This window comes from Triturus cristatus, chromosome 5_1, assembly GCF_964204655.1.
Source record: "Triturus cristatus chromosome 5_1, aTriCri1.1, whole genome shotgun sequence".
NCBI lineage: Eukaryota > Metazoa > Chordata > Amphibia > Caudata > Salamandridae > Triturus > Triturus cristatus.
Genome location: NC_140587.1, coordinates 898,401,225 through 898,425,506, shown reverse-complemented (window position 1 = coordinate 898,425,506; position 24,282 = coordinate 898,401,225). Strand labels below are relative to the sequence as shown.

Below are 24,282 nucleotides of genomic sequence, written 5' to 3'. Positions count from 1 at the left end.
ATAAAACACTGATCAAGACAATAGCATCATTCATATTCAATTTATGATCCATATAAATGAATACAGGTGTACATAACCCCAATTTATTTCTGTAAGAAATTGCGTTATCATTTGAGAGGGGTGTGAGCCCCACTCAAGTAATAAACACAATCCTCGTCAGTGTAAACCACAAAAGTCACTAAATATACCTGTGCTTAACCCTCTGGTAGCTTGCCACAAAAGCAATCAGGCTAAAAGGTAAACTTCAGCTGTCTTACAGAAAGGTCTAGACTCTGTGGTACTAATGAAAACAAGGCTCCACATGCATCTGGTAGTAGGTTCATCTGCAGTTGCTGGCTTAAAAACTTTAATATCTGCTTCCAGAAATAGTAAAGATAGGGCAGGTAAAACACGCATGTAGTCAGTCGCCCCATGCATTAGAGTTGAAACCGCAGGATACATCTTGTGAATGCGTTTTGGCATATAGAAGAACATTCACTTACTCTTTTTTTTTTTTTTTTTTTTTTAGATTTTATTTGAGTTTCAGCAAAACAATACAGAGGTATGCCAATCAAAACCCACCCCCACCCCCCACACCGATAAACTAAAGATGCAAGGACACTAGATGAAGAAAAAAAGACCAGAAATTAATTGCACTGTGGAGAGAAGAAGAAAAGAGAGAAAACAGAGAGAAGAGGAAAGAAAATCATCAAAGAAAAAGAGAAGCAGCAGAAAGAGAAAAAGAAAGAAAAATGCAGGTAAGCAGGGAAGAAAATCGCTGGACGGGTTATCCCAACTGCTCCAGCTAAGTGGTGAGGACTTCCCAGAGGTCCAATCCCTTCTTTCGCCCTGTGGAGCCTTTCCTGGCATAGATAGCTTTTTCTAGATGGTAAATTGCAACTAGCCTAGCCAGCCATTGAGAGAATGGTGGGGGATTAACATCCATCCAAGCCAAAGTGACACAAATCCTCCAAACTGCCATGGCAACAGAAATTAGTGACCCGCCTTTGCTTCTATTAGTTTCGGTCTGGGTCCCTAGCAAGATGACTGTAGATGTTAGCGCAATAGGCTGGGAGATGACTTTCCCCAGAAATTCCTGAACCTTAAAGAGAACTGAGGTGAGTTTAGGGCAAGTTGTGAACACGTGAACTGAGTTGGCATCAAGCTACGAACACCGGGGGCACAATGTCCCTTTGCCGACTCCCCATTTGGCAATTTTGCTGGGGGTAATGTACAGGAAAAAAGACGGTATTGAAATGTTGTGCCTGCAGTTTGGCTGACAGCAAGATGTTTTGAGAAAGTTCTAAAGAGCTATAAAACGTACTGTGTGGGGCCGCAAGCTTGATGTGCCACTTGTCCACTATTCTCGGTACATCGTCTGAAGTTTGTTTATTTAGTGAATTGTATATATGACCTATCCGAGGAGTCGCAGTGTCCCGTAATGTATTGACAAGTTCTATTTCGGCAAACCTTGTGCTGCCCCCACCCTTTCTGCAAAGAAAGTCCCATATGAGAAAGTATTTAAAGGCCTCTTGATTGCTCAGACCGTGTTTGTTTTGCAAGTCTGTAAAGGATTTAACTCCTTCACTAGTGATTAGGTCTCCCAGTGTTGTGATTCCTGCCTTATGCCATTCTAGAAGATAGGACCTGTCAAAGATGGCGGGGAGATTGCAGTTTGCAGTGATAGGAGAGTAATAATTAAATCTCCCCAGCCCAAATATTCTGCGGATATTACGCAAGACCTTAAAGGAGTTCATTAAAGTCTTAAATCTCACGCGTTTGTAATACCCAAAGGTTATCTGCCGAAATAGGCAGCCGCAATGTTCTTCCCCCAATAAAAGCTGAAATGGTGAGGTAAGCCCAAATGGAGGGGAGGGGGAGTGTTCCCTCAACAATTCAGTACTATACTGCAGGACCGAAGCCCAGTAGTACAGCACAACATTGGGGAAGGCCCAGCCACCCCGCTCTCTAGGAAGAAACAGTTGTTTTAGAGCCCGCCTTGGTTGTGAGTAGGCCCAAATAAACTGAGTAAATATTTGCTGAAATTTCTGCAGATTGGCTTTGCTGAATTCCAGTGGTATGGTACGGACGAAATAGAGCAGTTTAGGGAAGTAGGTCATTTTAATTACATTACATCTGCCAACAAGGGTCAGGTGCAGGTTGTCAATTAGCTTAAGGGCTTTCTTGGTTTCTGTTGCAAGGGGGGATAGGTTCTCTGTTACAATTTCGTCAATATTAGCGGAAATGAAGACCCCCAGGTATTTTGCCTTCGGAACTGCCCGGGTTTCGGCCCAGGTGATTTCCTTAATTATTATTATTTGGGTTTTCATTTTATTCAGTGCATACCCCGAGATTTCCCCAAATGTTTGTGCCTCCGTTTCCAGTGTCAGAATGGCATGCTCAGGATCGGGGGAAGTTATGGCCAGGTCATCGGCATGGGCCATAATTTTAGAGTTAATACCCTGCATACTTGTTGCCAAGATAGCGGGGTTCCTTTCAATTTTTTTTTATAAATTGGTCTATATAGAGGGCAAATAACAAGGGGGTGCAGGGGCAACCCTGCCTAGTACCCGGGAGATCTTGAATTGCTCCGTGAGCCAACCATTGATAGAAACACAGGCAGTCGGCTGTTGGTATAGAGCCCGCACAGCCTGTGTAAGTTTAGGCCCAAAACCCATCTTACCCATGACAGCTCACAGGAATCGCCAGGAGACCCGATCAAATGCTTTTTCGGCATCTAGTAGTATTAGTCAGTCAGTCAATGAGTCTTTATTCGATTAACATCATAAAAGACATACTATACATATTATATGATTAGTGACATCGGGCCTCCTGCTGCCTGTGCTGCGTCAAACAGGGTAATAGCCCGCCTGACATTTTCCGTGGTGCCTTTCTTTGGAATGAAGCCGTGTTGCCACTCTGAAACTAGGGATTGATCTACAGAGGATATTCTGATTGCCTTTATTTTAAGAAGACCTTAGAGTCGCAGTTAATAAGTGTGATCGGTCTGTATGAGCGCATTTCGAATGGCGATTTGTCTTTTTTGAGGAATATGGATATTTTGGCGTTAGACAAGGAGGCAGGAGGGGAAACCCCATAAAATATTGAGGTCACTACGTCAGTATAAATGGGTTTAATTTGAGGGGCAAAGATTTTATAAAACTCTACAGTAATGCCGTCCATTCCTGCGGCTTTTCCATCTGGTAGGCTGGTTAGGGCTTCCAGAATATCATCCCAGGTAGGGGTAAGATCCAGCTGCTCCCTGCTATCAGGGGTGAGTTGTTCTAAATCAGCCTCATTCAGGTAGCTGGTTATGTCACTTCCTACTGAGCTAGCTCCCCTGCCGTTCTCTTCTGTTTAATATTCAGTGTAGAATTCTTGAAATCCTTTTTGTATTGCACTGGGGTCGTTGGTCTCTATCCCTGTTGTAAGTTTAATCACGTGTATTTTGCTGCTAGTGAGCTGTTGCCTGGTTTTGACAGCTAAATGATGTCCAATACAATCACTACATTCATAGCTCTTTTCTCGCATTATTGCCCATTTTGCTGCGCTTTGTTCTGCGAAAACTGCCCCGATTGCTGCCTTTGCAAAAATTACTTCCTTTTGGATGTTCTCAATATCCTGTCCAGAGTTGACCATTAGGATCAGTTTTGTTTCTGCTTGCCTTAGCTTTTCCTGGAGATCACAAATTAAGAGCTTCTCCTTCCTGTTTTTCCTGGTTAAAAACCTCAAAGTTTCACCCCTAACACCCGCTTTAAAAGTATCCCAAACAATCATGGTTGAGGCGGTTCCAGTATTTATTTCCAGGAACTCCTGTATCAAACCTTGCATATGCAACCGATAGCCTACGTATTGTAGAAGGGCTTTCTCAAAACTCCACCTTGGGGCCTCCTTCCAGTTCCCTAATCCCTTGATGTTTAAAATGAGAGGATTGTGGTCAGACATGAAGCGGGTTGCGATGTCTATAGTGCATTTATTAAGTAAGGAGGATGAGATAAAAAAGTAGTCTAATCTGACAAATGTATGATGCGGGACAGAATAGTAGGTGTAGCCAGGTTGGGCAGGATTTAGGCTAGCCCAGATGTCGCTTAGCCCATGAGTCTGAGCTAGGTTGATTAGCGCTTGGTATGTTAGGGGCTTTCTACCTTTATACCTCCATTTGTCGTCTATTTTCCAATCACTGGGCAGATGTATATTAAGGTCACCACAAAAGATGATTGGGGTAGGCCAGTGTGCTAGCTCACCTGAAACCAGGTTGATAATCCCTGGGTCATCTGTATTGCTCCCGTACAGTGAGCAAAGACTGAAAGGGAGATTAGGAGATAGATGGCATTCGGTGATTACCCATCTGCCCAGTGAGTCAGCTTTAACGCGGGGATTTTTGAGAGAGAGTCTCCTGTCTACCATGATCCCTACCCCTTTAATTTTGGTGCCCTGTGTAGTAGCCCCCACAACCTTAAACCCCAGTGAATCTAGTAGGTATCTCTGTGAACCCTCTATGTGGGTCTCCTGGAGGCAAATGATGTTGCCCCCCAAGAAGCGCAAGCCTTGCGCTACATTTTGTCTTTTTGAAGTGTCGTTTAGCCCACAGATGTTGGCAGAGATAAACCTAAGTGAGTCTATTTTAGCCATCTAGGTATTTCAAGAAAGTTTAGAGCAGAGATTTCTCGAGCTTTAGAATGTGCTTCACCAAGTGAAATCTTTAATTTCGCCCAATGTCTCAGTGAATGAGTGTGTAAGTACATGCATACATCAAGAGAAAAAAAAAGTGTCCTTGGTTCTTTTGTGTAAGCTTGGGTGCCCAGCCCCCCCTCCTCCCCCCCGCACCCTCCCTTCTGAGCAATCAGGATTAACCTGAGTGATGGTAGTCTGTCATGAGTCCCGGCTGCTGACCACGCCTGAAAAACCAAGTTAATCCTGCGTTATGGTGACCATTTTATCTGAGGCTTTTCTTGGTTTTCATTTCGTCCAGATATTCATCAGCCTTAACCTCAGACAGAAAGATTTTGGTGCCCCCGTTGAAATTACTTTGAGTCTGGTGGGGTTCATTAGGTAGACCTCAGCCCCTAGCTGCTGAAATGGGGTATTTAATTGCCTTAGGCGCCATCTCTGCTCTACAGTCTTGTGGCAAAAATCGGGTTTTGCGAAGAATGTTATGCCATTAGCCCCTTTTTTGGAGTTTGGGTGAGCCTGGTCATATATTAGCTGCCTCAGGAGAAAGTTGCCGAAGTAAACCAGAAACACCCTTGGCTGTCCACCGGCTGCATTGCTGCCATCGCGCTGCCGTCTTTGATTGAAGGGAAAGCGGTGCGCTCTCTGCACCTCTCTGTCCCAGTCCCAGTCCCAGTCCCAGCCTGGTTAATCAGGGAAGGATTCCTGCAAAAGTTTTACAATAAAGCGCCTGGGGTCATCCCCTTCCTTCCCCTCCGGAATTCCAAGCAGGCGAAGATTTTTCCTGCGTTGATGATCAAGCAAGCAGTGTTGGAATCGCTCTGCTGTTTGGCTGCCATGGATTCGGATTCTAGATGTTCGGTGCGTGCCTCAACCATAGAGACACGGTCACTTATGTCTGTACTGGTTTTGTTCAACCGCCTTAAGCCTCCCTGCAGCTTCTTGGCTGCACCTTTGGCTGCGAGGCTGTCTGCACGGACCTCCTCCTGAAACTCTTTGATAGAAGCTAAGATAGAAGCTAGGGAGGGCTCAGCAGTGTCCATTGGCAGGCTTTTTGCTTTTCCCCACTGTGTTGTGTTAGGGTCGTCCTCGCCCAGGGGGTAAGACATTTGTGAATCCGAGTAATCCCACTTTAGTTGGCTGTGCCGCTTGCCTTTGCTTTTGTTTTTCTTTATTTGCTGAACCGTGCCAGTGTCTTTAGTTGAGACATCACTATCGTCTTTGCTTGAATCAAAACCCTCCTCCAAAGAGGTAGCTGCACCGTCAGAGACAGAGTAAAAATGCTCAAGCCCTGTTTCTGGAGTCCAAGGAACTTGTGCGCCAGCGGCTGCTTCCAGGCTCTGGATGAAGTTGGCTAAGCCAGCCATACTAGCCTCGGGGGCTGTAAGGGGGGTACCAGGATTGACAGCATAAGAGCCAGCATCGATGTTCTGCATGGCAGTTCGTCCTGCTGAAGTGTTTGCGTCAGCAGGCGGCCTTTGCTCCGGGGCTGCCGCTACCTGGTCTGTCTCTTGCAGGTGATTAGATATTGGACCAGCAAACAGCTGAAGACTGGGTGCGTGCGTTAGCGTGGACAGTGGGACCAAGGGAGCACTCTCAGGGGGAGGCGCGGGCACAATATTTTTAGAATTGACACCCGAGGGCTGGGCCTTAGTGCCTAAAAACATTTTGGCTAAGGGCGGCTGTATAGCTGCTAGATCTTTTAAGTCTCTTAAGTCTTTAGGCTGATCGCCTCCCCCAGCTTTCCCCAGTGATTTTTTACTGCCACTAACCTCCAGCCTGGATTTTGCAGTGCCCTCGATGGATGCAGTGTCCTTGGATTCTCTGGGCTCAGGGATGGCTGCTGTCCTCACTTTGCCGCCCCTCCTGGCTCCTCAGTTGTTCATGCTGGAGGTATTGCCCAAATTAGTTCGCTGTCGAAATCCGCCAGATCTGGGCGAGAATAGGGCAGCCGGTGTGAGGAGATGAAGATCCGGGTCCGAAAAAGTGATATAAAACAAAATCCAGGTCAGAAGGGGGATCCAGCACCAGGCAGGCAGCGCGCGGAAATCCGGCGGGATAATGAAGAAAGAAGCCGCCGTTACTTTGGTGCTTTGCCGAGGATGAGAGCCGGGTAGTTGAGAGCCTCCCGCCAGCAGCCTCTGCGTTCGTGCGAGCATCCGTGTCAGCATTGCATCGCAGGGCGCCTAGTCGATCAGCCACGTGTCTGGCGTGAGTAGCCGAGTAGCGCGAGCATTCACGTTGACTCCATCATTGCTCCTCAGAACATTCACTTACTAAAGAAAGCCATTCTTTTTTTTAAGTTGGCAGCACAAGTTGCCCTAAAACTAATTTTGTTATAAAAACCCTAGCACTTAAGATCTATCTGCTTTTTAGTTGCATTTAGAAGTGGTGGCACATCTTTCTCTGCCAGCTTCGAATGAAGCGTGCAATACCAATTGAATATACCTTTAAGATGGACAATAAAAAAGGCCTTGTTAATATCTTGGGCTAGTTGGGGCAAATCCAGAAGACTCTCACTGATGAAACTCTTAATCTGAATATAACTAAGCCAGAGATTTGCGATAAGATTGGGAAATTCGCAACTAGATGGTCACATGATTTCAGAGATCCTGCATGGACCAAAAAAGGACATTTACAATTATAAACCCCCCAGATTATTTTGTAAGAAATTAGCACTTGGGTTCACATTACTGGAGGAAGTTTAAATATTTAGGATTAAGAATTAGCATATCCTTGTTAAGGTCTGAATACTTATCGAGAAGATTAAGGCTGCTATTTTGCATAAATCAGGGGCCATATGGAAAATCCACATGGCCACCTCTCAGAGGGTAGTTTCACCAACTCTAGAAGGGTATAAGGCTACTGTCCAGATAGCTGTACTGTTTGTGGTATGTTTCATTACATTATTTTATAGTAAGTGAAAATAATTTCATAAAATCGCTATTCAGCCGAACCCTTTGTACTCCTCTTATCCCTATATATATTGACCTGGCACTAAAGTCTATTGGTGACTTGGCAGTCTTGAGGCCCCTTGTATATTGGGTTAGGATTTGGCCTACCCCAAATTGAAATCTTATAGGCAAGGGCCAGAGGAAATAATCTGGTTGTACAGGAATCTGATTACTCCTTGGTTGTCCCACATTAAGAAATGGCTTTATATTCTGGGATTGAGGGCCATGTAGACTAAGACCCTTTCTATTAATTAATCTTCTAAAGTTTTAGTGACAAATGTTTTTGGGGGGGCATATAAAAGCTCAATTTACATAGAATGCTGAAGTGATAGCCTTATTGGTAGGTTTTTAATGATAAAATCTACTTTGACGTTTGAAGTATACCTCGATGAGATACTCCACATTTTGCCAAAACACTTTTGGGTTGGTACTTTGGAACTGAATAGTTATATGTTCAAATGGAACAAGGGGTGCCCCGGACAAAATATTTTATTCCCTCTGCCCTGAACTGGTAGAAACTGTTGAACACATTATATTCAGTTGCCGATTGCAGTCACGTGCCAGAGCAAAATGATTGAAATCATACTGCCTGTACTTGGGGCTCCGGAATTTTAGACCTACTTTTAGAATTATTAGTTCTGACTTGAGCAGTGTAACGGTTTTCTGTCTCAGTAGATTTTTACTTGCACTGGCCATGATAAGGAAAGGTCTGAGTATTCCGTTATAATAAGTGTTGTTTCGTTTTATAGGGCAACAACTTTTTTGAAAATGGCTTCCCTAGTGTTGGGAGCTTTTGATTGCAGAAAAAGCGCTCGTCCCGTTTTGTTATGCACATTTATCCCAATGCCACACTGTTTTTGCAATTTTATTATGTGGTTATGGCTTGTAATACTGTTACAATGTTTTTAATGCGTGTAATGTGTACTTGTTACTCAAAGATGCAACATTTTATTCTCTTTCTTGCCTTTATTGCAGTTATGTTTCTCATTTCCTTACTCCTTGACTTAATTGGCTGATACATGAAATCATGGTTGCCACATATGTGTTACATTTTAATTTGGTGAAGTTGTTAGCATCGTTTCGAGCAGAAAGCACCTGGAGACGGTCAGGCCATGCATTTTATCTGTTATTTTACTTGTTTGTGCTAAAATATATCATGTAATTCAATGGGTTTTAAGCATAATTCCTTCTGATGTGTTTATTGTTATCGCTTTTATGGGCTTTGACCAAAATAAAGTGTATTACTAATACTAGTAACTTATATTTCTGCCAAGTTCTAGTGCATCTGAAACGCAAAGCATGAGGAGTCTTACACCTAGTGCACTTGGAGAGCTGGAGTATTTTCAGCAGTGGCGGCAGGCACAGACTGGGGGTGGGGCGTGAGGGGGTGTAAAAAAGAATTCAGGAGGAGACGGGTGGTGGGTGAGGTGTAGTAAAAGAAATGAAAAAAAACATATCTGATTGACGCATCTCTACTCCTTCGTCCCTCCGCCGTCTCTCACGCCCAGAACAGCAATCAGAAATCCCCAGGCTCCCCATAGCTAATCACAAAGCTGCAATACAGCGCTTTGATTGGTCTGAGCAACATGGTTTGGCACTCAGACAAGCAGTGGGAGCCTGGACATGTCCTCCACCCAGGCTGTAATGCAGCCTGGATGGAGAACATGCAAGTGTGCATAAATGTTTTGCTGTCCGTCTCAGGCTGGCCAAACATTCATGCTCACTTGGAGTGAGCAAACCACTCCTCCCCCTGCTCCTGTGTGAGCAGCCCAGCCCACCCCACCAGCTAAGCTGCTGAAGCAGGAAAACATAAAATGATAATAACATTTTATGTTTCCTTTATTTCACTGCTGCAAAGCAGTGGGGCGACGCTCCTGCACCTTAGCGGAGGAACCGCCACTGATTTTCAGAGACATCACCATTTCAATCCCAACCTCTCCCAGCATCTTGCTGAGATAGATGCAGCTTGAATAGTCTGTAGAGTAGGTCTTAAGCTTTAGCCAACTAAGAAAAGATGCTTGATAATATAATTTGATCCTAGGTAGTGCTAGGCCTCCTTCTTCTCTAATAGGAAGACTTTTAAATTAGTCCATGATGTTTTTCCCCTGTCATAAAATAAATCTCAGAATGTGATCAAAATAGGATTGTGTAACCTTAATTGGAATGTTGGTAAATACAAAATTAAACAAAGGGAGCATGATCTTTTTTACTAATGCAACTCAACCAATGATAGATAATGCTGAAGATCCACCACTGTTGTAATAACCCCTGAACTTTATTTATAGTAGAGACAAAGTTCAATCGGTATGGGCCAGAAGGACTTGGAGTGACATAAATCCCTAAATATCTAATAGGAGTGGCAAGCTCAAACTGAGCCTGCATTTCAAATGTTAAAGCCAAACAAGACAAATTGAACAATGGAGCTTCAGATTTTGAATGATTGACCTTATAACCACCGATACATATCACTTCTTCGGTTTTGTTAACGGCATTCTTGATATAATCCTCCTCTGTGGCCAGATACAGAATCATGTAATAGGAGAACAGCTTCAACTTTGCCACATTTTCGATAGGGGGTCGAATTGCGGAATCTTGTCTTAGCGCACAAACTAAAGGCTCAATAAAAAAGCACAGGGGAATTAGGGCATCCCTGTCTTGTGGCTCTCCTGGCAATAACATAGCCCGCGGACCTGTTATTGATGACACTTTTTGCCTCAGCTGTGTTGTAAAGCACGCAATAATCTGATAAACTGCAACAGAAACCCAAACTCAGACAAGATTGTGAATAAAACATCTGGTTGCATCATACCGAACGCTCCCTCTGAATCCAACATAATGATAGCAGCCTTGTTTTGATTAACTGAGAAATAATCAATCACTTGAATCAAATAATTTGTGTTGGTAGACATTACTCCAGTAGGTAGAAAACCATTCTGGTCCGGATGGACAAAATTTTGCGCTAGTGGAGCTAGTCCACATGTCAATATTTTCATAGAAATCTTATAACCACAGTTTAGCAGACTAATAGGCCGATACGAGCCAGGATTTTCAGAGGGCTTCCCCTTTTTTAAAAAGCTGGTGACCACTGCCTCAGGAAATGCCTTGGGGGAGTGCCTTGCACTCATTATAAAAAAGAGCTAGAATACTACATGGTTGTAGGCTAAATATTTTATAAACCACCACCAGCAACCCGTCACACCCAGATGCTTTGGCTTTTGTGGATGTGTTCATTGCTGACTTATAGGGAAAGAAAGAGCTTGCGTTTGTGTCTCAAATAAAACCAGTATCTTAATGGAATTCAAACATTTGTTAACATTTTGACATTCCAGTTCTTTTACTACCAAGCAAAGTTTGGAAGAGTGCATAAGGAACAGGTATTTTATTTGGTCTGGTTTAGTGATGAGGTTTTTTGTGGTTTTATCGTAGATAGACTTATTGATATTGTTTTTCTTTTTCACAGACCAGGATGAAAGTGACCAATAGTCTCACTCTCTTCATAACTGCAGAGACACCGCTGTAGCCTTGCACTTTTTCAAGCTGCATTTTATAAGAGATAACTTCACTACATAAAAACGCCTTTAAAGAGCCCAAAACAGAAAAAGAAGTGGCAGTTCCCAAGTTCCTTTCTATAAAGTCCTCTAGTGCATCATACATATTGGCAACCCAGGTTAGATCCATTAATAATGATCTGTCCAAAGACCATCTGGAATTGGAATAGCTAGCGTCTGTGTTAGAGAGCTCAATTGTGGGTCGCAAACTATCAGAAAAAGCTGACGCTAAAATCTCTGCCTTATCCATGCATAAAAAAAATGAGATATCCAAAAATAATCAATGGGGGAGGCCAACCTTAAACACTTAGAAAAACTAATTTAAGCTAGCTTTGATGAATACTTGGCTTGCCAAGGATCAATAAGGGCCAGGTTACATCTTATGTTGGCTAAATAGGAGCAGATTTAGGTTTATTTTGCTGCTTACCTACAAGAGAGTAATCCAGTCTCATGTGCCTGATGACATTAAAATCACCCCCAAAAAATCACTGGCACCCTAGAGACATTTCCAAACCATAAATGGCCTCAAGGGCAGAGATATTATCCTCTATATAGCCCCATAATAGCTAATCAGGTTAGAATTTGATACTGATTTGAAATCTGGACCCAAATCTCCATCTGTCCTTCTTGTCTTACTGCACCTGAAGATCTTGACACTCCAACTCATTTGATATTAGTACTGCCACCCCTCCAATAGAAGTGCTTGCTGATACAAAAAAATGCAAGTGAGATGCAATAGGGGAAGCTAGGTTTAGATGATAAAGCTTTCAAATGGGCCTCCTGCAGAAAAATGATAGTAGCATTAAACTTTTTAAGCCAGGTCAGTATGGACCGGAATTTGGTCTTATTGTTAATGCGATTAACGCTGCATGACAAGATTTTAATGCATTTGGCAACCATACTCACTTCCTAAACTTGACCTTCTTCTTGCATCTCGCGCTTGCGTATGGCTCTCTAGTACCACAATAAAAACATGGCGACAGGATCCTACCTTGCCAATCTCTAACTAGCATAGTTAAAGTATATCTCAATATATTCTCTCTACTTCTTATTGCTATTTCATTTAAGTGCTACTACCCTTACTAAACAGCCCCCCCTGGGATCTGGCTGCCCCCCGTCATGGCCCAAAGACCCATTCATTGCCCCTCCCCATAACAAACCCCCCATCAAACCCTCCTCGTGATTCCCTCCCACAATAGGTGCCTTGAAGGAGCACACAGGGCTGCTTTCCCGAGTACAGGGCGTTCCAGACTGTGATTACTAGAACTCCTTCTGTACATATGGCTCAACACCTAATTCTCTTGACCAATAATGGCTGGCTTACTATTCATTTGGCTCAGGCCGTCTAAAAATGTACAAATAAAACCCCAAAACACATCTGTTTCCAGGACCCTGGAATATATATAGACAAGTATATATTTCACAACCTGAACTTACCTACAGAAACAAAAATGCTAACAATTAAAAAGGATGCCTGCTGGTTGTATCTGTCTGTGGCATACCACTGCTATTAATAATGAAACACAATTTATGCAACCCCACACAGAGAATGCATTCAAACTTATTGTAAAATACACTTGAAAAGAAACAATAACAAAAAGGTTAACACAATCCTTGGTTAAAGTTCCTGGTGAACAGAGTAACATCATCTGCTTCCATCATAAGAATAGAGTCTGAATGCAAAGTATGTTTAGACCTTGGGGGCATTCGAATTCTGAAGACTGTTCAGAAACTCCACAGCAGGCGAGATTGACGAACAAATATGAAATCGCCATCGTGAGTGACCTTTAGTTTAGCCTGTCGAATAAGCCCAGCCTGTGCTCTGACTTGTTTGAATGATTCAATCATGATCTTGAAATCCTTGCGTCGACTGGCAGTGGACAATGACATGTCTAAAAAGATACGAAATGTAAAGTTATCTGTAGCTTGAAAAGACTTGTTGTGCAGCTCCTGATTAAAAATTTCCCCCTGAATACAGCAGTCCCTGAAGTTGGCAAGAATCGTTCTTGGGTATTTCAGATTCGGAGGTAGGTAGCCAGGGACACGATGAGCTCGCATGATGGTGAGAACCTGCATGAGACTGAGGCCTGAGGGATTACATATGTTTTCACCATCTCTGTAATTAACCCAGCAACATCCTGGCCTTTCTCCTGACCTTCAGGTATACCCATAAAGTGAAGATCAGATCAACAAGGTCTATCTTCCATCTCCTCGAGCTTTGATTTGAGACTGTCGATATCTTCTTTAGACTGGGCCAATGTGGTATCAGACTGATTTCTAGAACCAAAATTCTCTGCTCCGCTTGCTCCAGACGAGCATTACAATATGTCAGGCTGTCATTTATAGCATGCAGTTGTTCATTAATCTCTTTGCTGGCTCGTGCTTCAAGAATATCAACAACAATCTGCTTAAGGGGAGCAATAAGCCATGCGGAAGGCTCGGGCTGGACTGCGCCACCTGTGTCTCTTCTTGCATCACCTCTTGCAACATACATTCTTCAGGATTTATCTGTGGATTGAGAGGCTGAGAAGGATAGTAAGCCTTACCGGACAGACTATTGCCCTGAAATTTACCTAAATCCTGGGTGGCAACTTCTGGTGAATCTAATAGAATCTCAACGCCTGCTGAGGACAGCACATCTTCAGAAAGCGGAAGAGTATCAACAGTTGAGATGTCATTGGAGGGGCCCAACGATGAAGCATCCATAACATACCTAGAGGGATTCACCATGAGAGAAAACTTTGAATCTGAAGCTTTAGGAGGCTGTGCGTTAGTCACTGATTAAGGCTCTCTCTGAGGGGGCTACTGGAATTCTGAAAGCATAGCGCCCACATCTTGTGGCAATGACAGAGCACTTGTGTGTGTGTGTGGGCTCTTGCTCCTAATTGGAGCTATTCCACCTTCACCTCTTCTTTCCCCTGTGAACACCTTGAACCGCGAACCCCAACACCCCCCTTTATCCCCTACCCCTAGAGGAACTGCATACTCTTACTTTTGCCATAGCGACACAGGGCTTGTATTCTGGACCTACCAAGCCCCAGTTCCTCCCTCTGTGATGAGAGCACTTTTATAATCAGTGCTAACCTGTTTGTGGGGGGTCCCCCTCTTTGTCTACCCCTTAACTGGTTCTGGCCAGCTCTGCTGCTTCTGCTGGGGTTGGCTCCAAACTAGGGTGACAGGTGGCTTCTGCATTTGCCCGTAATGGGGCAGGCACCTTCAGAAGTCAGGAATGGCATGGGCACAGCCCTTATGCAACCCTTTGATGCTCATCAAGGACTGAGTACAACCCCAGGATATCCTTCTCAGGAGAGGAGCCCATTTCACCACACCCAAGGTCCTTTTGTTACCTGTCTGGAAGGAGTACACATCACAAAGCATGAGAGCATTACAATCATGTCACCCTGGACATTGGGAGAAAGGCATATTTGGTTTAGGCAGAAAAACACCAACTTTCTAAAAGTGCAATTTTCAGAATAGTAATTTAAATTTTGACTTCACTATTAAAGATAATCTTAGATGACAATTCAAGTGAGTAGAATAAATATCTCTCTTTCTGTTCCCAAACTGTATTTATCACTTATTTAGTTTAATAAGGTAACCCAATGATAGTCTATAGGATAGTTAGCCTTGCTACAATGATAAGGAACTTTAGTAACTTTTAACTGTCAGGACATGTAAATCTTAAATACACATATCCAGCTTTCTAAGTATCATGCACCCTGCCTTATGATCCATTACTGCTTACCTCAGGGGTGACTTATAAGTAGAAAAGAAGACTTAGCACTGGCAAAAGGTTTATTTTGCCAGTTTGAAATGTCAGTTTAAATCTGTACTACTTGCTGCAGTGTGAGGCCTCAGACGTGTTTAACAGGGCTATGTTAGTGAGTGGCGCAAGAAGTGCTACAGTCCTCCGGTAGCATTTAATGTGCAGGCCCTGGGTACATGTAGTACCCTTTAGTATAGACATAAGAGAATTAAAGTTATCAATCAGCCTGTAGGTTAATCTTACCATGATTACAAGGAAGAGCACAAGTGCTTTACCACAGTCCTAAAAGCCAACCAAAAAAGGTTTAGCAAAGCAAGGCAAAAATCTGGGGTGACCCTACAGAAGAGACCAGATCCAACAATTCCTAAACCTCTTTGTTTTTCTCAATCTCTCTGTCATTTATCAATACTTATTTTCTATTAGGTTTGCTCTAGACTTTGTTGGTGTCGGTTACTGTGATGTAACCAGGAACATGGTCATGTGGTATCACTTCCTGGGATAAGGTCGAAGCTAATACGATGTCACTTAATGTGATGTCACTGAAGGCAAAGGTTGTGCGATGTTATTTCTGCTCACCTAGCATTTTGATGAATCGATGTCCATGAATGGATGATTGAGCTTTGTACTGAGTGTGACATTATTTGCTATATGACGATTGAAATGGGGCCATCCAGTGAAATGAAACACACCAAAGTTCTTTTCAGTAAATACAGCATTACCACCAACAACAATTACAGGCTGTTCTTTTGTTTGATGATGTTTGGGCCGATTTTGGGATCTAGTTTGACATCGATGACGAGAAGAACCATTTAAGAGGATACTACAATTAAAATAAAACAATTTCAGCTATTTTTACTCAATACAAAATCTATGTAATAAATATTTCTGAAACACTGTTTGTTGATGATATTTGTTGATGAGGTTTTGGGCTCCATTGTGAAATTATTCATAAAAAGTCACATATAAAGGCATTTTATTTTTTTCTATATATACTATTGATGAGGGCTCATAGCCAACCCTCTTCGTCCATTGGTCTGTTGTTATATCATTCACATAAGTGTTGCAAAAGATAATTTCAATTGTTAACAGTAAAAAAATAAATAAATCTCTTAATCTAAAGGTGACTCACCGGCAATCATCCATAGTAATGGTTCCAGGATGGTTCCTGGTTAATTCCTGCTTAGTTTAGGGACCTATAATACAACCACCCAATGAACAGTCACTTTAAAGGAAAGTGTCCAATGACAGAAAAAGACATTCAGCCCATATTTACTAATGTTTTGATGACCACATGCACAATGCTAAGCAGCTGTTTCAAGATGCAGTGCCGTGTAAACAGCAGCACCCATCAACTTTCAACACGCAAAAGGTAATTTTGTGTTAAGAGTTAATGCCCCGATTACTTACTCCGAGTATAGTCTTCCTCGCCACATGACTAACAAAGTGAGCTTCAGCTCCACACCAGAACCCTCCAAAGCAAAAAAAGGCAGCCTTCCATGCCTCCCATCCCTTCCCAATATGGCCGACCCAGTACACCCATGACCTCTATAAGAGGCGGGCCGGCCCAACCCATCAGCCTGAAACTACCAAGCATAAACATGAAGCCTATAGCCAGACAGGGAGGGAGGGATGGGAACTCATGTGGCGAGGAAGACTATACTCGGAGTAATGAAGATTACCGGTAAGTAATCGAGGCATTACCTCCTCGTTAGTCTTCCTCGCCACATGACTAACAAAGTGAGCACATACCAAAGCCAAGCGGCTTCATGGAAACTCACAAGAAACCAATGGACCAGAAGGGAAACTCACGAGAGAGGGCAAACCCAACAGACCAAACGAGCAGAGAAAACCACCCAAGAGAGAGGCAACCACGGGCAGGAAGAACCAGCCAGGGACAGAAAAACACCGGAAGGGCCGAAAACCCCGGACCCCCCCAGACAAGAAGTGCCGCCAGAAAATCCGCCCAACCAAGGCCAAAGGAGGACAGAGAAGGCAAGGCACCAGACCACACGGATCCAAAAGGCAACCGAAAACAGGCCCACAAACAGAAAGCAGCAAGCCGGTCCAAAACGCCAAGACCGCCCAACGGACAGCCCAAAGCGAGAAACAGAGGGCAGCCACACCACAGAGACCCAACAAAAAAGGCCACAGCAGCAGGAGACCCAGGCCGACCAAAGCCCAGCCACGTGCATGGTGGACCACCAACAGCGAGAGAGACGAACCACCCCCAAACCAAGGACCGGAGGGGAGAAGAAAACAAAAGCCACCAGATCCGGTGGCAATCAGGGGCAGACGCAAAAGGAACCAGAGGGAACCCAGACCGGCAGGAGCCGCAAGAACAGGTGGAGGCACAGAAAAGGAAACCAGAACCCCACCCGAACAACAAAACGAAGGGCACCCAAGCCTCACCAGCAAGGAGAGGCAGAAGGGACATGGACCAAAGCCGCCCAAAGGATCCCCGGACGGGAACGCGACAGCAACGAGAGAGCCCAGGCAGGAGCAAGGCAAAACAAACCCCGGGGGCCACAGGAAACCACAGCAAAGTGCCCCCGTCAGCAAGGCCATCGAAGAGGACCAAGGCCAAGCCCCAAACATGAAGGCAAACACCCACCAGGGGACGCAAGCACAAGAAAGCACCACGGACCCGGAAGGAAGGGGAATGCAGAACTAACGAGCAACACAGCCCAGAGGACAAGCAAAATGCCCCAGCAACAGTCCACACGCAACAAGGGAGCCGCCAAGGCGAGCACCCGGGAGGCAAAACCAACCAACCCGGGGACACAAACTCAAGACCCTAGGAGGAAGAGCCCACAAGGCCACAGCAACGCATACCAACCCTCAGGACCGCCCCAGCCGAAAAGCGGAGACCCAACAGGGACCGGAGCGAACACAGGGGCCAGGCCACAGGCAGCAAGCCACCAAAGGCGAGAAAGACAGAAGAGCCGGACGGAACGAGGCCGAGAATGGTCATACCCCCAGGGATAAAACCCGAACCGGAAGGACCCAGCACCCCCACCAGGGACAAAGAAGAACAGGAGCCAATCCGCACAGGGAGCGTCGGGCCCCAACCAGTGAAGAGAACCGGGAAAACCAGCAGCCTCGGACGACCACAAGCAGAGCGTGAGGAAAAAAAAACCCAAGGGGCAACAAATAAAAAAGTGGCAGGATATGAAACCACAAGCCGCAAGAGCAGAATCGGGAAGCACCCAGGAGTGCCCCACCAACAGGAGAAACATCCCGGCCAGGCCAACAAGCCCAGGCGCGAACCAGCACCCGGGACACAGGCAGAGAGTGACCGAGGCAAGAGCCCCAAGAAGCCCCCGCGAGGCAGGGGCAAAACCAAGCCAGGAAACGGCCAACAGAAGGCAGACGATACACCGCCAAAAACGGAACAACCGACCCAGCAGAGACCAAAGCACGCCCCACAGGCAAAGAGGACGCCATCACCCGGGAAGGGGAGACCGGAACACAACGACCACCGGCCACACGGGCAGGCAGGGCGGAAGGGGAGCAATCCCCAGAGGCAGGGGACACCCAGAACTGAACCAGGGACACCCGGAACCGCAGCCAAACACCCTACCGAAAGGGGCACCCACGGGAACAGGCAAAAGCGGGAAACCCCACAGAGCACCAGGACCAACCAGATGGGGAGGACCCCCAATGGCCAGACCAGGCAAGCACCGACAGACAAGGCACAAGGAGCCCAAAACCGACCCCACGGAAGAACAGCAGCCGGGTGGACAACCCAGACATGAACAGCCGGGGGGCCACACCAAACCAGACAAAGGGGGGCAGCCACCCAAGGAAGGAGATCAACCACCGAGCCACAGCACGTGGGACCAGACCCATACAGCCAGAAAAGCAGGAAACCAGCGGCTAGGAGCGCACGGATGAGGCCAGCACAAGAGAACAGGGACCAAATCCACTGGACATCCAGCACACCACGCCACTCCAGCGTAAAAACACCACCACCAGAGCCCATGGAAGGATGCTTTTTAACTGGAGTACGGGAGCGCGGGGGAACCCAACACCGCACACACAGGCAACAACGAGGAGGAAGGTGCAAGGGACGCCCACCGGGCCATGGAGCAGGAGGAGCAGGGGACACCACCGCAGCGGCCTGAGGAAGGCAAGCCAAACTGCAACAACCGGAGCAGAACAGGGGCAAACAGAGGACCCTCCCCAGCAGACAAGCCGGCGCTCACAGCTCCCGAAAACCCCGAAGGCCACACCAACCAGGACCGGCCAAGGACAACAGCGGGGAGCAGGCAGGAACAGGAGAACAGAGGAAGGAACGCGAAACCCGGGAACGGGAACACACACCCCACCGGGCGAAAAGCCCAACACCATGTCCACAGCACCAGGCACATCCAGGCGGTCCGCCAACCAGGAACCAACCAGCCCCGCACCCGAGAAAAGACGAGAGCAGGGGCTACAGGGAGGAACGGCTGCAGGGCCATGGCGGCGAGACAGACCGCCCTGGAAGGGACAAACACTGCGACAAGTAGAGAACCCAGGGACCCGACGAGCACGGACACCCAGAAGGAAACCGGGAACCGACGTCGAAATAGCCCCAACCGCCCTGAAGGGAATACCAATCCCTACACAGTAGATATAATGAGAGGATATCTTAACTCTGTGGGGTAATACTTATTTAAAATGTGACCTAATGGAACAGAATCAATGGTAAGTGAAACTGTAACCTCGAGAGCAAGAGTCTCTGACCCTAACCATGAGGCCACAGCGTCTCTAGCAAACAGTGACAATGAAAGACCAGGGATCGAACACCCCATCCACAGAGTAGGAGTCAAAGACCCCATACAGCAGGCGCTGTCACAGAAAACCTCAGTTATATGGAACGTATCACGAATTCGCATGACATCCTTGCCCAGGGGCCATGCTAATCTTCACCGTATCGCACCAATTTTTTAGGAAATGTGCCGCCGAAGCGAGCACCCAAACAGGAAAAACATTTCCCAACCTCACTGAAGGCTAGACCAGTGCCTATACTTCAGACGAAGGCACCCAGTCACACTGAAAGACCAGGCAAGTGAACCCCAAGCAGCAGGGCAAGAGCCCAAGACCCCAACCATGAGGCCAGAGCGACTCCTAACACACAGCGACAAGGACGTCCAATGCCGAAAAGAACAGGGAACCGCAAAGCAGAGGCGAAATTCCCAGATACCACAAGAGGACGAGCGCCACTACACAAAGACCAAAAAAGGCAACCGGAAACCCTGGAGGGAAAGGAGGAACCAACACAGAACACTCATCAGAGGAAGTGTTCCCGCCGTCCAACACAGGGCCAAAATGACCCGAAGAACAACGCAACCGTGGGGCCCCCACCCACAGCACAGCCGCAAGGGAGGCAGCCAGGCAGCCGGACCCCTAACCAGAAGGAAACAGCCCGAAGCAGAGCGCACAGAGACTGAAGCCGGGGGAGCAGGACCCGCCCAGAGGAGGCGGATCAGAGAACGCCAGCTGGAAACCAGGAGGAGAAGGCAGCAGCCCGGACTCAACCAACGGAGTCGCAGCCCCCGCGAAACCCCCGAGCAGACCCCGGAGCACCGAGGAATGCTCCAGCCCTGGCACCCGAAGGTAAGCCCAGCCTGGGACAGCAGCCCCGGCCAAACAAACACGGGCCAAACGGACAGGGAATCACAATGGGGGAGACCAGGACACGGGGCGCGTCCGCAGGAACTGACGGAGGCCCACAGGTGGAGAGGACCAGGGCCATGGGATTGAGGGGGATCCCCCTAGCGTCAGGCCAACTCCCCCCCCCCCAATGAGTCTCGATCGCATGCCGAGAAAAGCAAAAAGAGGGAAAGCGCAGGGCATCCAAGCCCGACAGCAGGCAGCAACCCCTCCCCCCCCGCCGCATCCAACTGAGACGGGTCGGGGTAGAGCACGCCGGGGAAAGAAAACCCGACGGGCAGGCCGGCCAAGGCGACACACATGCGTCGAAGCCGGTCGCAGGTTATCAGGAACCCCTGCGAGGGCAGGGAGGCCCACAAGCGAGGAACCCCGGCAGACGTACAGATAACCAGGAGAGTAAGAGTCACAGGTTGAGGCCACAGCGACTTCGTGACAGCCCATAGCACACCACCCAAAACAAAGCCCGCTAAAGCAGGGCACAAAGCAAGGAATGGAGAGGGCGCAGGACAAAAAACAAGATCCCGCCAGCACCAGAAGCCTGCTAGAGGAGAGTGGCGAACCCCAAAGGGATAGTGCGAGGGCTAGAAGGTAGGGGAACCAGAGAGCGAGCCCGCTGGAGCAGGGCCTCCCCCCCAGGGCACAGGGACCCGCTGGAGCAGGACCTCAGCCCAACTTACCTGATCAGACACTCTGGAGAATCTGCAGCGCAGAACAAAAAAAACAGGCTGATGGGTTGGGCCGGCCCGCCTCTTATAGATGTCATGGGTGTACTGGGTCGGCCATATTGGGAAGGGATGGGAGGGAGGCATGGGAGGCTGACTTTTTTTGCTTTGGAGGGTTCTGGTATGACTAACGAGGAGGTAATGTGAGTGCAGTGCCAAATGACATCATAAGGCACCAAACTTTCAGCAGTGTTTACAGTAGCTGCCCTTATTTGGGGCGAGTGTTGGGGTGGGCTGAGGAGGTCATACGGGTTTCGAAGGGAAGGGGGCGCCCCGTGCCGTGCTCCTCTGCTGCAGGCACAGGCTCCCAGAATGCCCTGCAGCCAATCCTAAAGCTGCTCCCACATGAGAGCAGCTTCAGGATTGGCCGGAGTACCCTTGATTAGTGCTCCAGGACAGACAGGAGTCATTGTCTGCTCTCTCTAACCCCAGCAATGCAGCTGGGGTTTGAGAGCGTTTTTCTTTTTTTTGTTGCATATTTATATAGCGTGAACTCGACCCGAAGGTATTGGAGCGCTTTACATAGCACCGTATTTACATTACACATTCAGGCACCGGGAGATTAAGTGATTTGCCCAGAATCACAGGATGTGGACGCGACCTCGAGGCTCGAACCCTGGTTTCCAGCACCAGAGGCGGCAGCGCAGCCGACGGACCACATCCTCTTCCCCGGTTCACTGAGCATGATGGTTTGGCTGGCCAGTGAAGGGAGTGCACTGCCAGCCCCCCCTCCCTGGCATCACACCCATGGCCCCACTTTAAAGATTCGGCAGAAAAGGAGTGTTGTTTTTTTTTCTCCTTTCTTGTCGTTTTTGGGGAGGGCAATGCTAGCTGAGGAGCCGCCGCTGAGTGTATACAAAGAGAGTGTAAAGGAGCAAGGAACAGCGCAAACACCATAGGATTCCATGCAAAGAAGTTGATTCTGAGAACCCCAGATGAAATGTACTATTTGTCACTCTTGATAAAATCTGACTGGTTTTCAGAATTTATCGAGTGAGATAAAGTGCATCTATTCTGAGTTTTTGAGAAACAACATTTGGAGTTTGTTGCTTAGAGCTCCAAAATCTGCATGTTGTTGTAAATGCTCTACTCTTTTTTCCTGTGAAATTCTGACAGGTCTGAGTTCCCGAAATTCAACAAAGGGTATGAACAATATTGTACCAGATAATTACCAGGCGCAATAAACTCAGCACAATTTAGAATTCTGTCTCCTGAGTAAAAATGAATTTTCACATGGGTCGTAAATCTCTTACTAATTATAATCAGGTCCATTGTCAGATCTGCTAAACTAGCTTTACCTGCTCTTCCATAGAAACCTAGAGCCAAATGAAACCAGGTGCAAACAATAGGGTTGCTGAATGTCTTCATAATATTCCCCCACAAGAGTAATTTCTGCAAATCTGCACATTTTCTGCCTCTCGCCCTTGGCTATCATCTCTTACAAATTTATACTGGAGGATATATCTGGAGTACATACTTGAGGCAAGACATTGCTTGCTCGGCTATGCTTTGTCCGATAATGCTTAGAGCCATGCTAAAATGTATTTTTTTGCATGATTGCGATCAAATGTATAATTGGTGCACAACTCTTTATAAATATGATGCTAGACAATTTTTCCCCTTTTGACCCCTCCCTGCAGATTTTCATACAGCACTGCACTGCACCTTTCCCAGACCTGCTAGGATGTTGTAATTTTTAAGCCTGGGCAAAGCACTACGCTACGCTCGCGTAGTTTGCGAAGTTCGCACTACTTCGCACTACTCGAACTGCACGTAGCACAGTGCGAACACGCGTAGCGTAGTGTTGCGTAGTGCTGAGGTCATTTTTTGCTTGCTCGCGGTCCTCAACGTCAAGTTGGCGACCGCGAGCAAGCAAAATGACATCCCGGTGAGACTTTTTCCTTGTTCGCGATCAGCAACATCAAGTTGGCGATCGCGAGCATGGAAAATAAACCTCCCGGCGAGATTCCCAACGGGAGGAGGTCAGGTTTCTCATTGCGAGTGGTCGCGTATGCTCGCGACCGCTCGCGATGAGAAACTACCAGTTCGCGTTGAGAAAGCTGCCGCTCAAGTAAAAATCTACTCGAGCAGCAGAAAACTACGGCTCGCACTGTGCAAGATGCCATTTTCAATGATTGCACAGTGCCGGTTGCTTGTCCGCACTGTGCAATCATTGAAAACGACATCTGGCACAGTGCGAACAAGGTACTATGCAGTTCGCGAAGTGCTACGCGTAGCTCGCATAGTGCGAACTGCACTTTGCGTAGCTTCGCGAAGTGCTACTTCGCGAACTACGCCCAGGGTTAGTAATTTTGTGGTTAGCAAAAAATATCACAAAATTGACACTTTTGTAAAAATACCCTAATTTTTGCAAAAGTGTCTGTAAAAATTGTCCTTTCTGAAAAGAAATTAGGCTGATCCTCCTTCTATTAACTCTTCATGAAGCTGAGCCAAAGAAAGACAGAAAAGCAACAACAAAAAAAGAAATAATGAGCAACAGTCTAGTTGAAAGTTATTTGTTTCCTGCCTGATAACATCTTTGTAATACGCTTGTCCACCTCCTGTGTTAACCATGTGTTCCTCCCTACCACCCCAGACCCCCTCCATTCCCTATGCCCTTAGTTTTATGGGACACCCCACCTTGATTCCTGTACACTGCACACCCCGCCTGAGCCTCTTCTTTCCCATGGCCAAAACTCCCCCCTCTAACAACCCCAGGATACTCATCATGCCCCTCTCCTCCCCCTGTTTGCCCCCACTACGAGTCTCCTATGTCCCCACCACTCCATTCACTCCTTGTTGCTCTGTGCAGCTTTTGAATGGAGATTGTCAGATGCCACAGGGTAGAGTTTCACATTTAGATCTGCACTCTATGCATCAACACCCTCCTGTTCCTAGGTGCTCTCCTGCTTGACACTCTACCAGGGCACAGACTATGACTTGTCAGGGTCTCCAGTGGTGACAGACCAAGGACGAGCTTTAGTTTT

At 46.7% G+C, this 24,282-nt stretch overlaps 1 non-coding gene across 1 annotated transcript; it reads right to left on the bottom strand.

Annotated features, from left to right (window-relative positions):
- Positions 1-19,765: 19,765 nt before the first annotated feature.
- LOC146831580 (U6 spliceosomal RNA) lies at positions 19,766-19,874 on the bottom strand. Its single transcript, XR_014961635.1, has one exon. It is a non-coding gene; the product is annotated as a U6 spliceosomal RNA (small nuclear RNA).
- Between the last annotated feature and the right edge of the window lie 4,408 nt (positions 19,875-24,282).